We start from the raw sequence: 15534 nt of genomic DNA, 5'->3' as shown, positions 1-15534 counted from the left end.
ACAGCGTGGAAACTGAGAGAAAAGAGTACCTTCAAGGTAGAGAAACGTGGGACTTCCCTGGCGGTTCAGTGGTTAGGACTCTGTGTTTTCACTGCCGAGGGCCCCTTAGAGGAAGTGGGAACACACGAGGGGTGCAGTGTGGCCAAAAAAAAAAGACACATCTGACAAATAGGACCTTCGACTTCAGGCAGGTGATCAAGGTTAACATCAAGAGAGAAAAACCACGTGGATAGAATATTTCTTCGATATGATGTGATGAGAATGACATTTTATGTCTATGGTTTCATTTCCCCAAACCGCAAACTCCAGGACTTCCCTGGTGGCTCAGTGGTTAAGAATCTACCCGCCAAGGTAGGCGACACAGATTCAATCCCTGGTCCGGGAGGATTCTATATGCCGAGGATGCAACTGAGCTCGTGGGCCACAACTCCGGGGCCCGTGCTCTAGAGCCCATGTTCCACAACAAGAGAAGCCTTCGCGCTGCAACGAAGAGTCGCCCCTGCTGGCCGCAAGTAGAGAAAACCTGCACGCAGGGAAAATCTGCATTCAGTGCAACCAAAAGTGAATGGTAAATAAATAAATACTAGATATTTAGTTTAAAGATGAGGCTCCAGTCTAATCGTAAGAAAAATAGCAGAACAAATCCCACTTGCGGAACATTATGCAAAACTCCTGACCAATACTCCTTCAAACTGTCAACATCGTCAAAAACAAGGCAAGTATGAGAAACTGTCATGGTCAAGAGACTATATACATACAATGGAGTATTCAGTTCAGTTCAGTTCAGTCGCTCAGTCGTGTCCGACTCTTTGCGACCCCATGAATTGCAGCACGCCAGGCCTCCCTGTCCATCACCAACTCCCGGAGTTCACTCAAACCCACGTCCATCGAGGTGGTGATGCCATCCAGCCATCTCATCCTCTGTCGTCCCCTTCTCCTCCTGCCCCCAGTCCCTCCCAGCATCAGAGTCTGAAAAGACTCTGCAATGAGTCAGCTCTTTGCATGAGGTGGCCAAAGTACTGGAGTTTACTTGGCCACAAAAAAGAGAATGAAATCTGGCCATTTGTGACAACATGGACGGACTTGGTATTACACCAAATGCAGTATGTCAGACAGAGAGAGACAAACACTGCATGAGTCCACTTACATGTGGAATCTAAACAAACAAATGAACAAACATAACAAAAACAGAAACAGAGTTATAAACACAGAGAAAAAACAGCTGCTCCTGGGGAGAAGGGTAGGGGGAGGAGATACATATCTTGGAGCTATTTTTCTATCAGTATACAGAGAGCTTCCTTATGATTTTTTTTTGTTGTCGACTATGCTGGGTCTTAGTCGTGACATGCAGGATCTAGTTCCTAGCCCAGGGATCAAACCTGGACTCTCTGCATTGAGAGTGCAGAGTCTTAACCACTGGACCACCAGGGAAGTCTCTCCTTTTGATTTATTACAGCTGCAGAGTATTCCACTGCAGCAAAGTCTCATCATTTATTTATCAGCTATTTATTAAGTTGTTTGCAACCTTTCCCTACTATAAATAATGCTAAAGTTAACACTGTCCATATGTCATCTTATATAGTGGAAATATTTCTATAGGATAAATTTCTAAAAGGGGGTTACTGAGCTCAAGAATATATAGATCCGTAACTCAGATACATATTAAATTCTCCTCCATAAAGGTAATACCAATCTAAGTTCCTACCAGCAATACGAGAGTGTCTGTTTACCCACTAGTGTTCTTGCCTGGACAGGACAAGAGGACATGTCCATGGACAGAGGAGCCTGCCAGGCTACAGTCCATAGGGTCGCAAAGAGTCAGGCATGACTGAGCCACTGAGCACACATTTCCCCATTCAAGGCAGTATGTGGTCGAACTTTTGCATATTTACAATGTGAGAGAAGAAAAATGATTTCTGACCTTGCAATTTGCATTTCTCTTTTTGCAAACTGAAGCTGAGCAAATATTCACATTTTCCTTGCATTTCATTTTCTATGAGCGCTTTCTAGTCTTAACTCATTTTTATACTGGGCTTTTGTGTTTTTCCTTATAAAATTCTAGGGGCAATTTACATTTTAGGAAGATTTGACCTTTGTCTGCAAATATTTTCCTTTGTCATGTGTCTCTCCACTCTGTTTTTTAAGCTTGCCCCATAGACTCCACCCCTTCACTCCCTCAGAATTTCCCTCTCCAGGCCATGGGGCCCCTCTCACAGACACATCCAGAAGACCCTCTAGTTCCTCACTCTTCCTGGTGGAATTTTTTTTTTTTTGATGTATTTATTTATTTGTTTTTGGCTGCTCTGTGTCTTTGTTGCAACACAGACTTCCTCTAGTTACAGTGAGCAGGGGCTACTCTTGGTCGTGGTGCCTGAGCTGCACGTTGAGATGGCTTCCGTCGTTGCAGAGCACAAGATGTAGGGCGCTCAGGCTTCAGTAGTTGCGTTGCACTGGCTTAGTTGCTCAGAGGCACGTGGGGTCTTCTCGGACCAGGGATTGAACGCATGTCTTCCCCACTAGGAGGCAGACTCTTAACCACTAGACCACAAAGGGAATCCTTCCTGGTGGCCTTTGATCTCTTGGTGACATTGGACTCCAGACTGAGACGCCTCTTGTGAGCAAATAACCTTTATTCTGTCCTTTATCGACTTTAGCGGTTGCACATTCTCATTAGGACACAAAAACATGGAAAAGTACACAGATGAAAAACAAAACTCACCTTATATTGCACCTCCCAGGGTAACTGCTTTCAGTCTACCAGTGCCTATGCACATTTTTAATTGTGTGTAGGTTTTTCTATTTACAAAGTAAATTTCTTAAATTTATCCAATCCCTTTGGGAGCGGATAGCTGCACTCTCCCACCTCTTGGGTTTCTCTTTGTCCCTATTCTGTCTCACAAGGAGGTGATCCCGAGGTGCTTGACATGAGGGAACGTCTCCCTCCTGCCCACCCCCAAACAGCCTCACTCTCTCTCCTGGACTTGTTTCTCCTGCCCCACCCCCACCCGCTCCAAGTTTAACTGCTGCTCACCCTCCTGCCAGAGACGTCAAACTCTTGGTCTCCTTTGTTTTTCAGAACCACCCAGGTGGAAACCTGAGTTTATCAACTCATCCTCCCAAACAATGCTGGTTTCCCTCCTTCTGGTAGTAAAACCAGCCAGGAGTAACCTCCAAGACTCACTATACGTGGTTTCCAGCCGCGTCTTGTCTTGCTCACCAAACATTTCCCTAATTCATCCTGCTCTGGTCTCTGGGCTTTCCTCATGCTCTTCCTCGCCTGGACACGGTCCCCTTTCCGCAGCAGGTCTCCCCAGGACCCTTTGTCACATTCTGCCCATCCTCTGCCCCAGTGCAGCCCTGGCTTCCCTGCCCTCCCGAGCCCCGCTGCCTCATAGTCCCCCCCACATCCCTGGCTCTGCTCTCCAGGGGGGCCCCTGTGAGGAGCCACACTGCACACACCCAGGCCCCTTGCTGGCAGGCTGCCCCATTCTACCAAGGTGCCAAGCACTTCCCCTAGAAGTGCATTTATCTCTCTGTATTGTAATTTCCTGTTTACTCCTCTGTCTCCCTACTGACCATACACCAGGGGCAGGACTGTTTTTTCATTGATGTATTTCAAGTGTACATTAAATAAGTTTGTTGACGTGGAGGAAAGAAATGACTCTCCAGCTAACATGACTGCTCCCACACTGAACCCTCAAAGCTCTCCATCCAGCATGATTCCTGGAGGGCTAACTTGGCCTGGCTGGACTTGGTACCCTCTTTAGGTCTGCTATGCAAGCCCCTCCACCTGGACTGACTGCCTTCCTCTGTCACCACGGTCCTCTCGGAACCTCAATTTACTCGTCTGTCTACAGGAAACAACACTCTGGAAAATTGTGAGGACAAGTGAACGATGTGCCTTGTAGATGGCAATGTGATGAATGAATACCAGGAGTGGGTACATTATTTAAAAAAAGCACTACTGTTCATCAAACATGTTTTCTATACCAGGCATTGTTCTAACACCCAACTATTGATATTAATGCCTTTCATCCCAACAAATTAGCTCCTTTTCATAGAAAAGTATACCAAGGCACAGAACAGTTCTTGACTGATTTGCCTTGATTCCACCCTGGCGTAGAGGAGCTAGGATTTGAACCCAGGTCATATAGCTCCTCGGGCTTCCCTAGCAACTCAGCTGGTAAAGAATCTGCCTGTAATGCAGGAGACCCCAGTTCAATTCCTGGGTTGGAAAGATCCCCTGGAGAAAGGATAGGCTACCCAGCCCAGTATTCTTGGGCTTCCCTGGTGGCTTAGATGGTAAAGAATCCACAGGAGACCGGGGTTCAATCCCTGTGTTGGGAAGATCCCCTGGAGAAGGGAACAGCTACCGACTCCAGGATTCTTGCCTGGAGAATCCCATGGACAGAGGAGCCTGACAGGCTACAGTCCATGGGGTCACAAAGAGTCGGATACAACTGAGCAACTTTCATTTCGTATAACTCCACTTGCTTAACCACCACCCTCTATTGCCCATCTATTAAATAATACACTTAACATTATTTGGTCTGAAAGCTGCCTTCTTCAACTAATTAATTAACTGGGTTTTGTGACCCAGTCATACAGCTATGTTCTCCTGGCCCGATTCTAATTCCAATGGTAAATCTGTAGGTAGGTTTTTGTGTAGATAACCACTTACCTCTCAAGGATGGAGACATGTTCAAAATGTAGCTCTTAAAAAAAATTAAAATGCTGAATTTCCCTGGTGGTCCAGTGGTTAAGAATCCATTGTCTATCAATTCAGGGGACACTGGTTCCATCCCTGGCCCAGGAAGATCCCACATACTGTGAGGCCACTAAGCAGCCACTAGGCCTATACCCCACAACTACTGAGCCCATGCTCTAAAGCCCACGAACTGCAACTACTGAAGTCCATGTGCCCTAGAGTCTGTGCTCTGCAACGAGAGAAGCCACCGCAATGATGAGCCCGTACTCTGCAACTAGAGAGCAGCCCCCACTCGCCACAGCTAGAGAAGGCCCACGCACAGCAACAAAGACCCAGCCTAGCCATTAAGAAATAAAAGAACCACGCCCATGGTTTTTCTTCTTCGACATTTGTGTTATCAGATTCAAATAGAATAAATACTCATCAGTTGAGTTAAACAGAGACATTTAAAGACATCTCTTTTGTCATATTTGACACAGACTTACCTTCAATGGTACTTACAGACGTCTGTCCCCAGATCCACACTTCTAGGTCCTTCAAGCATTCTGAGGATGAGGTTTCCAATCCCTTCCCTCATTTTCAGAATTTCCTCACCAAGAGAGAGATGGGGGAAGGAGGAAAGTGCTTACTTAGCCTGGGTGCAGGAGAAGAGAGATAGAAGAGTTTATGTGGATCCTTCGGTGTCTGTAGCTCAGACCATGGAGGGTGGCATGGCGACATCACCTCTATGTAAGAAGTTTCCCTAGTCTCCCTCCCTTGTCTGTTCGGTTCCCACCCTCTGATATTAGCCTTGTACCTGGCGCAAAGCACTATGGGGACTAGAGAAAGGAGAAGGGGTGCAAAGAGGCCAGCGCTGGACACCCAAGGAGAGACTGAGACAGAAAGGAGGAGTCGCCCTCCCCAGGGAACAGCTAGAAGCAAGAGGTCTGCCTCCCAGCACCATGCCCCCTAACTGCTAGGTCGCACTGCCTTTACTTCCGGGAGGCCAGAAACTTGTTGGATGCCAGGAGTAAAAGAGAGGGCAAAAGATGAAGGAGCGTTAGAGAGATCCAGAGAAAAAGGGCAGACGTGAAGGGGACCCACGTTCAGTATTAAATGATCGATAGGCAGAATTCAGAAAAGATGCAGAGCTCAGCAGTTAACGTAACAGAATATGTCCATGTATTCAGCATCAAGATTAGGCAGTGTCAACATTTTGCCATATTTCCAGTAGTTTTCATTCATTTGAATTTATTTATTTGATTTTTGGCTACGTTGGGTCTTTGTTGCTGCACCGGCTTTTCTCTAGTTGTGGTGAGTGGAGGCTGCTCTCTCGTTGTGCTGCATGAGCTTCTCCTTGTGGCGGCTCCTCTTCTTGAGGAGCATGGCTCTAGGGCACTAACTTCAGTAGCTGCATCACGCGGACTCAGTGGTTGCAGTTCCCAGACTCTAGATCACAGGCTCAATAGTTGTGGCCCATGGGCTCAGTTGCTCCATGGCATGTGGGATCTTTTCAATTCAGGAACTGGACCCGTGTCTCCTGCATTGCCAGGTGGATTGCTTAACACTAAGCCACCAGGGAAGCCCTCTTCATTCTTTTTTTTTTAAAGGGATAGTACATTACAGGGGCTTCCCTGGTGGCTCCGCCTGCCAATGCAGGAGATAAGGGTTTGATCTGTGGGTCAGGAAGATCCCCTGGAGAAGTAAAAGGCACAACCCACTCCAGTATCTTTGCCTAGAAAATCTCATGGGCAGAGGAGCCTGGCAGGCTTAAGCCCACGGGGTGGAAAAAAAGAGTTGGACATGACTGAGCAACTAGAAAACAACAACAACATACATTACAGACACAGCTACTTAGAGCCTTTCTCCCGTCTATGTTTCTTAGGTTACTTTTTTTTATTTACACTTTTTGTATAAACCACATGGCATGGGAGATCTTAGTTCTGAATACGGATGGAACCAGTACCCCCTGTATTGAAAGCTCTGAGTCTTAACCACTGGTCAACCAAGGAAGTCCCCCCCATCTATGTTTCAACTTTTACTACATGGGCATATGTGGGTTAGGTATCTATAAAAATATATATACTGTTGCTTATGTGTTCTACATTTTTAAATACTGGGTATTATTTGGCTTATATTCTTTTGCCATTTGGTTTTATCTTATTCAACATCATTCTTTTGAAACTTATCCCTGTTAATATATGAGAGTGCATTCATTTTATCCTTGGTAGTTGAGGGCTACTGAGCCCTCACACTACAACTACCGAGCCCTCATGCCACAGCTACTGAGTCCTCACGCCACAACTACTGAGCCCTCATGCCATGACTACTGAGTCCTCATGCCACACTGCTGGGCCGTAGTCGTGGCATGAGGGCTCAGTAGTTGTGGCGTGAGGGCTCAGTTGCTCTGTGGCATGAGGGACATTAGTTTCCCAACCAGGGATCAGACTTGCATCCCCTGAATTGCAAAGTGGATTCTTAGCCACTGGGCCACCAGGGGAGTTCCTATAGTGTCTTTTGTTAAATGTTTTCGAATTATTATTGAAGTTGGGTGATTGATACATGGGGAATCATTATACTGTTATCTCTACTTTTATGTAATTTTGAATATTACCCTAACAAAACAGTTCTTAAAAATCCATAAAGCAATTCTGTATCATCCCAAATTCCTAAAGATCAGTTCCTATATTTTATCATTTTACTTTCCACATTCAGGTCTCTAATGCCACTGGAATTTATTTTTGTAGTGGCTGTGGGACAGGATCAAATATTGTATTTCCCTCATAGATGGCCAACTGTGTCCAGTTCTGTTTCTGATCCTGTTTATCCCTTCTCCTCTGACCAGAAATTTCCCCTCTGCCCCATATATCCTTAAGTCTGCTTCTAAGCCCTCTATTCTGTTCCTTAGTCACTGTGTATACTCTCATCTTGCCACAGTTTTTTAAAATTAATTAATTTATTTGGCTGTGCCTACAAATACAACTAAGCAGAGTCTTAGTTGTGACATGAAACATTTTTTACTTCAGTTGCAGCATGTGAGATCTAGCTCCCTACGGGCTCCCTGCATTGGGAGAGTGGTGGCTTAGCCACTGGGCCACCAGGGAAGTTCCCTCTGCCACAGTTTTAACCCCCATATTACCAGATTGGCCACAGTAGTATCTGTCAGGCCAGATTGGTATCCCTTCTTTTCTTCTTCAGATTGACTTGGCTTTTCTTAGCCTCTTTCCTTCCATACAAATTTTACGATTAGCTTACGCAATTCCAGAAAGGAAAAACAAAAAACAAAAAAACCCCCAACAGTCCTGGGTTAATTGGAATCCTGTTGAATTCCAGATTCATTTTTGGGAGAAGCAACATCTTTCTAACACGATATCTTCCTGACCATCACCTTGTCATATCCGTCCATGTACAAGGGCTTCTATTTTGATCCTTATGTAAAAATCTGTGTTTGGGGATTTCTCTGGTAGCCCAGTGGTTAAGGCTCCAAGCTCCCAAGGCAGGGGACCTGTGTTCGATCCCTGGTCCAGAAACTAGATCTCACATCCTGCAGTGAAGATCAAAGATCCTATCTGCCGCAACTAAGACTCCGCACAGTCAAATAAGTAAATAAATAAATATATTTTTAAACGTGGTTGTTTTCTCCATGAGGGTCTTGTTCCATCTTTGTTAGATTGGTTCCCAGGGCCTGTGGGGTTTATGGCTGGCTTTCCCCCACCCCCCAGCCCCACATCACTATGCCAGGTGCCTCCTTCCTTACCCATTTGGTCCACGCCCTCCCGCCCAGGTCCAGGGAGCAGCTGTCTACTCCAACAGCTGACTGTGAGACATTGCCGAGTGCACAGGGCTCCCACCTCCCACCTCTGGGCCTGTCAGCTGAGTCTGGGGAGAGGCACAGCTGTTTCGGCAGGGACAATGAGTTGCATTCTATACAGGCTCCTCTCTAAGCCTCCCTCCCCCAGTCTGGAGCAACTGTTCTTGTGGGTAGGGAAGGGCCCCACCTGTCAGCTCTAGCTACTCTTTCGGGCAACATCCAACACCCTGATCCCTTTTCTTCATGTCTTCCACCCACCCTACCCCACCCCTTCCCACCCCACATGCAGAATCTAGCTCCCTGAATAGGGATCAAAACTGTGCTCCCTACACTGGCAGCAAAGACTCTTAACCTCCAGGGAAAGTCCCTTCTGAATGTCCTATGAGCCTGTCTCTCGTGTGTGTCTTATGGGCTGATTGCCTGTTTATGGCTCTGTCATTGCCTGAAACTGGTGGGCAGAGGAAAGGTGGTCTTGGAAACAGATCATCCGTCTCTCACCTTGGAGGACTGGCTGTTCCCACAGCGTTCTCTCAGTTGTCACCACGTTCAGGTCTCAAATCCTCACAATGGCCCCAGTTAGGTAGATTAGTGATTACTGTCGCAGGCAGAGAGGCGCTGTGACGAGTGATGAGGCTGGGACTCTACCCCTTCCCAGTGACACGTCCTACACTCGTCTGGCCTCCACACCTGCTCCTGGCATCCGCTCCCCTCGGCACTCGCTGCCCTCGGTGAGGCCTCTCTGGCCTCTTTTCAGCATCCTTGTTGGGGGTTGACATCGCTGTCAATGGCCCACCGGCGACAGCCCAGGGCTGACTCCCCCCAGGGATGATGACCCTGGAACATGGCAGAACCAGAATCCAGGCCTCCATGGCTTCTTCAAGTGATAACTGAGCCCCAGCACCCCCTGTCAGTGGCTATTCATGGGTGTCAGGGTGCCTCGTACCAGGCCTTCAAGGAGCAACCTGTCGGGCAGGCCGTAGACACAGGATGTCCTGGGAGGGACAACGCAAAATGATGGAAGAAAGGACGTTCTTTTTTTTTTTTAATTGCAGTATAGTTGATTTACAGTGTGTGTGTTGATTTCTGCTGTACAGCAAAGTGATTCAGTTATACATATATATATTCTTTTTCCTATTATTTTCCATTAATGTTTATCACAGGATGTTGAATATAACTCCCTGTGCTATACAGTAGTGCCCTGTTGTTTATTCATCTTATATATAACAGTTTGTATCTACAAATCCCCAACTCCCAATCAGGCAGGAAAATGTTATTTATTGAACACCTTCTAAAAGCCAAGCTCTGGATATCTCCCATCTCTTGATCCTGCCTGAGGCAGATTACATGATGATTACCACTGTAGGGAGGAGGACCGCCAAGCAGCACAACGGCAAGAAGTCGCTCACACCCCCAGTTGGCCTCGCACAGTATGCTTGGTCATCCAGAGCAGCACTGAGAGGGCCCCAGAGCCGGAGGGTGAATCCAGATTGGAGTGACCATCGGAAGCACTCTTCACGGGTCTGTCTGGGTCCTCGCAGAATGACTGGCAGGGTGGTACAAGGCTCTGAAGCCCTAGATGGAGACAGCAGACAGGGGTGGGAGGAGCAGAAGGCCCAGTGCTTCTAGGTCTCATGAGAACCCGTTAGCTCTATTCCCAGCTCTCACCACTGAAATGGTTTGCCCATGTCCTTGTTGGTCATGCTGCTGATTCTTGATGTGTGTGTCCTGTGTCCTCAGCACCGCATACATGCTTGCTGTTGACATGAACGGCCCAATTAAATGATGTCTATGTGGGCTTCCCTGGTGGCTCAGTGGTAAAGAATCTGCCTGCCAATATAGGCGATGTGAGTTCGATCCCTGGTCCAGGAAGATCCCACATGCCTTGGAGCAACTAAGCCCGTGCACCACAACTATGGAGCCTGTGCTCTGCAGCCTGTGCTCTAGAACCCGGGAACCTCAACTGCTGAAGCCCGTGCACCCTAAAGACTGTGCTCAGCAACAAGAGAAGCTACTGAAATGAGAAGACCGCACACTGGGACGAGAAAGTAGCCCCCGCTCATCATAACGGAGAAAAGCCCATGCAGCAACTAAAACCCGGCACAGCCAATAGATAAATACATAAATAAAGAAAATTATATAAAAAAATGATGTCTATGTGTGAGGGGAGGGGTCTCCAGGACATTTCTGAGAAGCCTGTAGATCGGGGAAAACCACTGAAAGAACCTCAGGGGTCATTTATGACTCAGCCTACAGGCCTTAACTTCACAAGTTGGCACCCAAATACATCATTTTTTTAAATTGACTTTGAGAAACAGGAATTTGGGCCAGTTTCCTTCCCTGCCAGCAGAGGACTGGGGGCAGAGGTCAGAGCCACGCATGCAGGATCCATTACACAAAGCTAAATCAGTAACTAGAAGGAACTGTTCCCTGGCAGCTCTGTTGCCAGAAGGGATGGTTATCTTTCCAGGAAAGGCTGAGGAAATCCTTTTCTGCCTTGGGGAAGGCCACTTGGTGGGATTAATCCCAGGTGAAAGTGGGAAGGAGGTTAAGTGAGTTAATCCCAAGAGGGGGTGAGGGGTAGAGAATGAACTAAAGCCAGATCCAGGCGCTGGACACAGCTGCGGCCCTTCCTCCCCCTCCCTTCCCAACCCCCTCTGGGGTTTCCCATTGTTACTGGAGACAATATCCTGTTTCTTTACCTGTCTCACTGTCCCAGGCCGCTGGAGCCCCTCACTGTCTGCTGGGGACAGGGAAGGGACAGAGGTCCAGCCCCAGGCCCAGGATCCAAGGATCTCACTGTTGGATGTTTGGTGACTGTTTTGTGTGGGAGAATTAGAGTCTAAACTGTTACTAGTTCCTTAGCCCAACAGCTCTTCTTTGTTCCTACATCTTCACATTTCCCAATCACGAACTCTTGAGTCAACATTTTACTTAAAAAGACAAGGACACGGGGGCTTGTCCACGGTTTCAGAGGATCTCACATCTGTGTACACTGAGTTGGGAGGGATGGATCATGACTTACCCAAGGTCACAGCAATTGTAGATCTGGGTCAGTGCGTGGTGGGACCTCTAAGGTTCCCTGGAGATTACATACTTTGGCAGATCCCAGAGGGAACCTACTTCCCCTCCCCTGGGCTCACCGAGGTCAGTTCCTCCCCTCAGTGGCTCTTTCCAGCTGACTGTGGCCCGCAGGGGTTCTGCACACATCCTAGAAGTGTGTTCAGATTCACAGAGCTCTGGGGCTCAATAGCACAGGCTCTGCAGCAAGCAGGCCTGGATTTGGAGCCCTTGACAGAATATATACTTATTTATTCTTACAAGAAATATTTATTGCTGAGCACTGGGAACAGAGCAGCAGACAAAACAGACATAAGTCCCTACTCTCATGGAGTTTACATTCTAGTTTACATTCTAGGACATAGACAGCAAGATAAGAAAGGAGGACATACAGTTTGTCAGAAGGATTTGCTGAGGAGGTCAATAAAGCAAAAGAGAGGATGGCGAGAAGGCAGGATGGAGTGGAGTGAATGTCCTGTTAAACAGAGTGGATGCATAACCTTTGAACCAAGATTTAAAGGAGGTGAGCAATGGAACCATATGGATGCCTGAAGATAGTGCCTTGTAGGCAGGAGCAATGGTAGGTGCAAAGGCCCTGAGGCAAAAACATGTCTGGCACAGTTAGGGAGCAGCAGGAAGCCAGTATGGCTGCCACAGAGAGAGAGGCAAGGACTAGAACTTGGAAGCCAGGGCCTGGGAGGTCACAGTTAAAGCCTTTGGCTTTAATTCTTAATGAAAAGGGAGTCATTGGACAGTTTCAGCAGAAAAAGGACAGGATCTAACTCATGTTTTAGAAAGATCACCCTGGTCACTGTATGGAAAAGAGAAACAAGAACACCAGTTAGAAGGCTATTATAATAATTCAAGTGAAAGATGACAAACAGAGCCCTCAGGATTTACTACTGTGGGTAGTGAACTGTGATAAGAAGACAGAAGTCAAGGATAACTTTCAGGATTTTGGTCAGAGTAAACAGAAAGAGGTAGTTGCCTCTTACAGATATGGGAAAGGCTGGAGGAGAGGCAGGTTTTGGTGGGGTGACCAGGCCATTTATCCGCTGTGTGATCTGGGGTAACCTCTCTAAACGTCAGTTTCCTTATCTGTACAAAGGTCATAATAGTCATTTCCCTGAAGAGCAATGGTGAAAATTGAGTGAGATCATGAACTCCTTGCCTGCTCCTTGGAAGAAAAGCAATGACAAGCCTAGACAGCATATTAAAAAGCAGAGATATTACTTTGCCTACAAGGGCCCGTATAGTCAAAGCTATGGTTTTTCCAGCCGTCGGAAATGAAAGCAGGATATGAGATGAATGGATATGATCAGATCAGTCGTTCAGTCGTGTCTGACTCTTTGCGACCCCATGAATCACAGCACGCCAGGCCTCTCTGTCCATCACCAACTCCCAGAGTTCACTCAGACTCACGTCCATCGAGTCAGTGATGCCATCCAGCCATCTCATCCTCTGTCGTCCCCTTCTCCTCCTGCCCCCAATCCCTCCCAGCATCAGAGTCTTCTCCAATGAGTCAACTCTTCGCATGAGGTGGCCAAAGTACTGGAGTTTCAACTTTAGCATCATTCCTTCCAAAGAAATCCCAGGGCTGATCTCCTTCAGAATGGACTGGTTGGATCTCCTTGCAGTCCAAGGGACTCTCAAGAGTCTTCTCCAACACCACAGTTCAAAAGCATCAATTCTTCGGTGCTCAACCTTCTTCACAGTCCCACTCTCACATCCATACATGACCACAGGAAAAACCATAGCCTTGACTAGACGACATTTGTTGGCAAAGTAATGTCTCTGCTTTTGAATATGCTATCTAGGTTGGTCATAACTTTCCTTCCAAGGAGTAAGCGTCTTTTAATTTCATGGCTGCAGTCACCATCTGTAGTGATTTTGGAGCCCAGAAAAATAGTCTGACACTGTTTCCACTGTTTCCCCATCTATTTCCCATAAAGTGATGGGACCGGATGCCATGATCTTCATTTTCTGAATGTTGAGCTTTAAGCCAACTTTTTCACTCTCCACTTTCACTTTCATCAAGAGGCTTTTGAGTTCCTCTTCACTTTCTGCCATAAGGGTGGTGTCATCTGCATATCTGAGGTTATTGATATTTCTCCTGGCAATCTTGATTCCAACTTGTGTTTCTTCCAGTCCAGCGTTTCTCATGATGTACTCTGCATATAAGTTAAATAAACAGGGTGACAATATACAGCCTTGACGTACTCCTTTTCCTATTTGGAACCAGTCTGTTATTCCATGTCCAGTTCTAACTGTTGCTTCCTGACCTGTATATAGGTTTCTCAAGAGGTAGATCAGGTGGTCTGGTATTCCCATCTCTTTCAGAATTTTCCACAGTTCATTGTGATCCACACAGTCAAAGGCTTTGGCATAGTCAATAAAGCAGAAATAGATGCTTTTCTGGAACTCTCTTGCTTTTTCCATGATCCAGCAGATGTTGGCAATTTGATCTCTGGTTCCTCTGCCTTTTCTAAAACCAGCTTGAACATCAGGAAATTCACGGTTCACATATTGCTGAAGCCTGGCTTGGAGAATTTTGAGCATTACTTTACTAGCATGTGAGATGAGTGCAATTGTGCGGTAGTTTGAGCATTCTTTGACACTGCCTTTCTTTGGGATTGGAATGAAAACTGACCTTTTCCAGTCCTGTGGCCACTGCTGACTTTTCCAAATTTGCTGGCATATTGAGTGCAGCTCTTTCACAGCATCATCTTTCAGGATTTGGAATAGCTCAACTGGAATTCCATCACCTCCACTAGCTTTGTCCGTAGTGATGCTTTCTAAGGCCCACTTGCCTTCACATTCCAGGATGTCTGGCTCTAGGTCAGTGATCACACCATCGTGATTATCTGGGTTGTGAAGATCTTTTTTGTACAGTTCTTCTGTGTATTCTTGCCATCTCTTCTTAATATCTTCTGCTTCTGTTAGGTCCATACCATTTCTGTCCTTTATCGAGCCCATCTTTGCATGAAATGTTCCTTTGGTATCTCTGATTTTCTTGAAGAGATCCCTAGTCTTTCCCATTCTGTTGTTTTCCTCTATTTCTTTGCATTGATCACTGAAGAAGACTTTCTTATCTCTTCTTGCTATTCTTTGGAACTCTGCATTCAGATGTTTATATCTTTCCTTTTCTCCTTTGCTTTTCACTTCTCTTCTTTTCACAGCTATTTGTAAGGCCTCCCCAGACAGCCATTTTGCTTTTTTGCATTTCTTTTCCATGGGGATGGTCTTGATCCCTGTCTCCTGTACAATGTCTCGAACCTCATTCCATAGTTCATCAGGCACTCTATCTATCAGATCTAGGTCCTTAAATCTATTTCTCACTTCCACTGTGTAATCATAAGGGATTTGATTTAGGTCATACCTGAATGGTCTAGTGGTTTTCCCTACTTTCTTCAATTTAAGTCTGAATTTGGCAATAAGGAGTTCATGGTCTGAGCCACAGTCAGCTCCTGGTCTTGTTTTTGCTGACTGTATAGAGCTTCTCCATCTTTGGCTGCAAAGAATATAATCAATCTGATTTCGGTGTTGACCATCCGGTGATGTCCATGTATAGAGTCTTCTCTTGTGTTGTTGGAAGAGGGTGTTTGTTATGACCAGTGCATTTTCTTGGCAAAACATATGAGAGCAGGACAATAAAAAAGGCTGAGCACTGAAGAATTGATGCCTTTGAACTGTGGTGCTGGAGAAATCTCTTGAGAGTCCCTTGGACAGTAAGATCAAACCAATCAATCCTAAAGGAAATCAATCCTGAATATTCATTGGAAGGACTGATGCTGAAGCTCTAATACCTTGGCCATGTAATGTGAAAAGCCAACTCAGTGGAAAAGACCCTGATAATGGGAAAAAGTTGAGGGTGGAGGAGAAAGGGGCAACAGAAGATGAGATGGTTGGATGGCATCACCAACTCAATGGACATGAGTTTGAGCAAACTCCAGGAGATGGTGAAGGACAGGGAAGCCTG

General features: G+C 46.4%; 1 non-coding gene across 1 annotated transcript; it reads right to left on the bottom strand.

Annotated features, from left to right (window-relative positions):
* Positions 1–1358: 1358 nt before the first annotated feature.
* On the bottom strand, positions 1359–1431 carry TRNAE-CUC (transfer RNA glutamic acid (anticodon CUC)). Its single transcript has one exon. It is a non-coding gene; the product is annotated as a tRNA-Glu (tRNA).
* Between the last annotated feature and the right edge of the window lie 14103 nt (positions 1432–15534).

This window comes from Bos mutus, chromosome 23 (genome assembly GCF_027580195.1).
Source record: "Bos mutus isolate GX-2022 chromosome 23, NWIPB_WYAK_1.1, whole genome shotgun sequence".
In the NCBI taxonomy this organism is placed as follows: domain Eukaryota; kingdom Metazoa; phylum Chordata; class Mammalia; order Artiodactyla; family Bovidae; genus Bos; species Bos mutus.
This window is presented reverse-complemented; position numbering and strand designations above follow the sequence as displayed.